We start from the raw sequence: 5,682 nt of genomic DNA on the forward strand, positions 1-5,682 counted from the left end.
CATTAAGGAATATTATTAATCAAAAAACATTCTTGATTTGACCAGGAAGCCTTAACAATTGCTAAGTTATTTAATAATCTCTTACTCACTGATTTAAAATAATACTTTTAGAATTCACCATTCATTTGAATATTAGTTAAGATTTCCTTCTCTAATATTTCAAAAATAATTAAACTAAAGAAAATTAACTTTATTTAAATTTAATTTTTATCAACTAATCTCCATTTACCAAAATCCATTTTAAATCATTCATTAATCCCAAAATATTTCAAAGAATAGAGATAATGAAAATATGAATACATCATCTTTATGAGTTTAAGTTGTGATAAACTTGTTTGTTATCCCCATCCTAGTCTTTAATAAGATTAAATACCTTAATATCCGATAACCAAGAAAGGAATAATATACAATCGTATAATATAAGAAGGGGCAATCTTCAAACTAAGATTACTACTGTTAGAAGAAAGGTCGGCTTCCGGTCGACATAACGAAAACAGAATTAATTAGCTAATAACTTGTTCATTTGAATCCACTTCACTTAATTACTCTTCCCTACTCTAGGGATTCACAAGTCCTTATACATACATAATTTAGGGTAGTCATTAATACCTCGAATTAATTCTCAATTCATATCTAGTCTATGCATATATATAAACACACACCTTATAACGAACAATATCATAAAGTCAATAAGTTAACAGTTAAAGGATAAAAGTCTTGCATAAATAAAAAACATGTATTTTAATAGGTAAAATACAGGGTTAGAAAACTTGCATCATAATAATCATTTATACTTTGATAAGCAAGATATAGTTTTAAGAAACTTACATAAACAACAATAAAATGTTTTATTATGTAAAACATAGGGTTAGGAAATTTGCATAATATACCTATATATTATATGCAAAACAAGGATATAATATTGAAAAAATAGAGTACGAGGTTGGATAACTTGCCTGAAATCCAGTTATTTACTCTCAAGGGTTCTCACAGTCCGTAATGTTCTCAGAGCTCCACTTGCTCCGACTGGTTCTAACAACTGATATGATAATCTAAATTAGATTCAATAGCTAATGAAAAACTAAGAAACATAATCAGCTCCATTAACTCATTCTTTCCAAGACATCGATACTAATCCACAAACCTATATCGAGTCCAGTAAACACAAGTACAACTTATACTTAATCCATGATCTTTACGCTCATTCTCTACACTAAAAGGTAGTCATGAGAATCCTCAACAATTTCCATGTTTTAACTGATTTGAATCTACCCTTTTATCTTGCCCATAATGGATGGTCAAAGTAGTGCCTCTAGAGTTGACTTTCTTGAGAATTACTATTACGCAACTCGCACTCTAACAATTTTAATATCAAAGAATTAATATATAACTATGAAACCACTTCCAAACTGTTATTGGGTATTTTTAATATTTATCATAAAAGTTTTGTTTCAAACTTAAGATTTTAACTCGATGAAAAATATTTTAAAAGTTGAGTCTCCTACAGGGTTTTACTATTAGCGCCGCTTTTACTAAAATGATTATTTCTCCTAAACGGTAAATCGTCTCAACAAAATCGTTATATGGTTAAAAACTAAAAGACAAGCTCTTTACAGTCATGACAAGTAGTGCTTGAAAATAAGTATTTTACAATTTGGAACATATGCTATAAAATAGCCTACAATGGGTAACGTTACGCGGACATTACGATGACCATAAACGGGACATTTCGCAAAATCAAAACTCAACCAAATCAACACCAATCAAATAACAACTTACCATCCACCTTATACTCCCTCTACTCAGTCAAATCCTCCATTAAACTCATACAACTAGAAACTCCTTTCTAATTCCATTCACTCTGGCCATAGATTCCTGAACTAGCATAAGTGGATCAGCATAGAACATTCTCTTCCTTCACTGGAAGGGGTAGATCCTTTATTGATCATTCTCTATCTTTGTGTACAAATTCCTACACCCAGAAGAGCCCTTATTATTGTCCCTGGAGACTAAGAACTAAACCAAAGTATAGTTCGGTGTACACAGGATGACTATGATGACTACAAGTCTAAGGATACTTGTACAACTATCACTATGTGAACAACTGCTGACACGTGAGTGAACTCCATCAGTTGTTCAGCTGTGCGAGTCATGTTCAGTGAACTTATTCTATAATAAGCACCTACATACTAGTTGTAGTGTCACCACACAAATGTCTATGAGAACAGACATCTTTCATAATAAAGCAAGCATAGTATGTACCGATCTTTACTGATTACTCATAACCAGTTAGTAATCCTACGACCAGGAACTATTTAAGTTCAGAGTTATTATCTTTTAGGTTTCATTATTATGATCTCATCATAATCCATAAAAAGCTTTACTCTAAACTATGGTATATATCTTATTTAAACACTTAAATATGTAAAGCCCGTAATAAAAACAAAACAAGTCTTTTATTAATATAATTGAAATCAAACAAATTACATAAAAGTTATTCCTAAATCATCATAAATGATTGGACTTAGGACACATCTCTTTTAGTGTTTTTGTATTGCATCATTTCAGGGCACTAGTCAGGAGGTGGAAAGGAGCTTTGCAATGATTTTATGCTAATAAGAGATTAGGGAATGGAGTTGCAGAAGTTTGCGAGAAGATCAGAGCGCAAAACAAGAAAATGCAGAAAATTCCAGAGAGCAGGCGCGCCCGCGCCTGAAGGAGCGCGCCCGCGCCCATGTTTCCAGAGAAGGAGCACACCTGCGTTAGGAAGCTGCACGCACGCGCCTGATACTTGCTGCAGAATCCCGTTTCTACTTGAATTTGAAGATTTGAAGAGTCCAGGTGATCCAGCGGCTTATATATAATGAAGAGAAGACGTTTTTAATAGCAAGGAAGTTAGGGAGAACAATAAGAAGACCTAGGTACACGGGATAGCTAGGGAGAAGAAGATTTACTTCATTCTTTTATATTCTTCGATTTAGGCGATACTTTTGGATGCTTGTTTTATTCTTGTTCTAAACCGTAGTAATTTATATATTATCTCGTAGTATTCTGAACTTATTTAGTATCATGTTTTCATTGGAACCTATGGTGATGATCTGTTAGATCATAAACTAATCGTTGTCATGGGGTTCTAGCAGATTTATTTATGGATTTCAATAATTGATTGTTTAAATCTTTAGTGTATGGTGATTTATGATTTCCTAGTTTGGTTGTGCTTATTCGTCTTTGATGCGTAGCTAACATCTAAGATTGTTTGTTAATCTCTATTGAAGCGATGGTGAATATAGAGGTTTAAAACCTGCCATGCTAGCATAGGTTTATCTATGAATTGACATGCATAATTCGTAGTTTAATTTTAACCTTGTTACACACCATATGTAATCACAATAGATAACTTGTCCTTAAACCATTATGTTTTTAAATATTATAGACATATAGGGTCTAAGCATAATTAGAGTCTACTCAATTATTATCTTGATTGTGGATGTTTAGTAGTAGGGTATGCATATATCGAAAGATAGTGTATACTAATTTCATTTTATTTGATTAGTTATCATCACCATCGCATACTATTGATAAAGACATAAACTTTGAATGAAGTATTAAATGAAGTTAGAATCCCATGTTTTATTCTCATATAAGAAATTCACTTTTAATCTCTTAGTTAAAGCATGCTAGTTTAATCTCTTAAGTAGTTAATCAACTCAAATTTGTTACTTGTCTTAACTGTGAACGATAATCATACATTATTGCATAAGTGCATAATTAGAACTTAAACTAAACCAGTCTCTGTAGGAACGAACTCGACTTAAATCTTATACTACTTGTGATTGCGTATGCTTGCGTGTATTTTTGCGTTTATTTTACTCCGAACAAGTTTTCGGTGCCGCTGTTGGGGATCGGTGTTAAATTTAGTTTATGTGCTTGTCATCGGTGGTCGTTAAAGTTCACTGACTCAGATTCTTTATCGTACAAGGTTTAATTATTCGTGTGTTTCAGGTACTCTAGAGAGCTTGTATGTGAACACGTTCTCAATCTCGTAAGGAAACACTAGATGAAGTTGAAGAAGAGAAAAAAGAAGTTTTTGAAGAAGTTGAAAAAGTTGAAGAAGAGGTAATAATTGCAATGGAAGAACCAGCAGCAGCAACAAAAGCGTTGATGATTATTCTCAACGAAAGATCAATGAAATTCAATCTAGGATTGTCAGGCCAGCTATCGCAGCTAATACCTTTGAAATCAAGCCTGGCACAATTCAGAGGGTGCAGAATTCAGTCCAGTTTGGGGGTGCTCCAACGGAAGATCCCAATATGCATATTAGGGATTTCATCAAGATCTGCGACACCTTCCAGTTCAATAATGTTTCTGAAGTTGTTGTGAAATTGAGACTTTTCCCATTCTATTTGAAGGATAAAGCTAAGAGCTGGTTACACTCTCTACGACCAGGTTCTATTGCGACTTGGGAGGATCTTGCTCAGAAATTCCTTACTAAATTATTCCCTATGGCAAAGACAGCTGCAATCAGGAATGCTCTTACTCAGTTTGCGCAATAATCAGGAGAATCTTTATATGAAGCCTGGGAGCACTACAAGGAGATGCTTAGGAAGTATCCTTATCATGGAATTCCTGACTGGATGGTGATCAATTGCTTTTATAATGGTTTGGGAGCATAGTCAAGACCTCTGCTCAATGCAGCATCAGGTGGAGCTTTATAGGCTAAGAGCTACGAGGAAGCTTCTGAGCTAATTGAGTTGATGACCACTAATGAATATCAGAATCCAACTCAGAGACTACCACAAGGCAAGGTAGCGGGAATTCTGGAAGTGGATACAACTACGGCTATAGCTGCTCAGCTAAAAGCGTTGACTATGAAGGTCGATTCTCTGACCAACAATGGTGTTTAATAGATAATGAGTGTTTTTGAGCTTTATGGAGGATCCCATGCTATGGAGCAATGTGCTATATCTAGTGAATCAGCTCAGTTTGTGAGCTACTTTCAAAGGTCGCAGCAACATGTTCCTTCTACTTATCATCCTAACAACCGCAACCATCCAAACTTCAGCTATAACAATAATCAGGGTGGTATGCAATAGCCACAAAAGCCATACCAGCAGTTTGGAAACAAGAAATTCAATCCTACTGGTTTTCAACAACAGTATGCACCAAGGTAGCAATTTCAGCCACAGGGAATGCAACACAATCTCATGGAGGTGTCAATCAAACTTCTAATGAAAAATATGAAACAGAGGAGTTGAGGCTTATGTGCCAGAGCCAAGCGGTTTCGATCAAGACTCTGGAGAATCACATATGGAAAATTGCTAACGCCTTATTGAACTGGCCACAAGGAAATTTTCCAAGTGACAGCTTAAGGCAATCAACCTAAGGTTTGGAAAGGTCGCAATCCCCCAAACTCATCAAAAAGCAAATTTTGAAAATTTCTTCCAGAAGGCAAGCGCGCCCGCGCCCTGCCCTTTTCCAAAAAGTGAAAATTCTTCTGAAATGGCTTCGCAGAAGGATGGCAAGGTGGAACCGAAGAAGAATGTTGTTGAAAATAGTTTTTTTGAGCTGAATACATGAGAAAAACAAGTATATCCTCCACCTCCATATCCTAAAAGACTTCAGAAGCAGAAATTTGACAAGCATTTTTCCAAGTTTTTTGAGGTTTTCAAGAAGTTTCACATT

The 5,682-nt window shown here is 34.8% G+C and overlaps 1 non-coding gene across 1 annotated transcript; it reads right to left on the reverse strand.

Moving 5' to 3' along the window:
* Positions 1 to 4,517: 4,517 nt before the first annotated feature.
* On the reverse strand, positions 4,518 to 4,624 carry LOC141702905 (small nucleolar RNA R71). The gene has a single exon (XR_012567293.1). It is a non-coding gene; the product is annotated as a small nucleolar RNA R71 (small nucleolar RNA).
* Positions 4,625 to 5,682: the final 1,058 nt, after the last annotated feature.

The sequence above is a fragment of the Apium graveolens genome, unplaced genomic scaffold (genome assembly GCF_009905375.1).
Source record: "Apium graveolens cultivar Ventura unplaced genomic scaffold, ASM990537v1 ctg5870, whole genome shotgun sequence".
Taxonomy (NCBI): Eukaryota; Viridiplantae; Streptophyta; class Magnoliopsida; order Apiales; family Apiaceae; genus Apium; species Apium graveolens.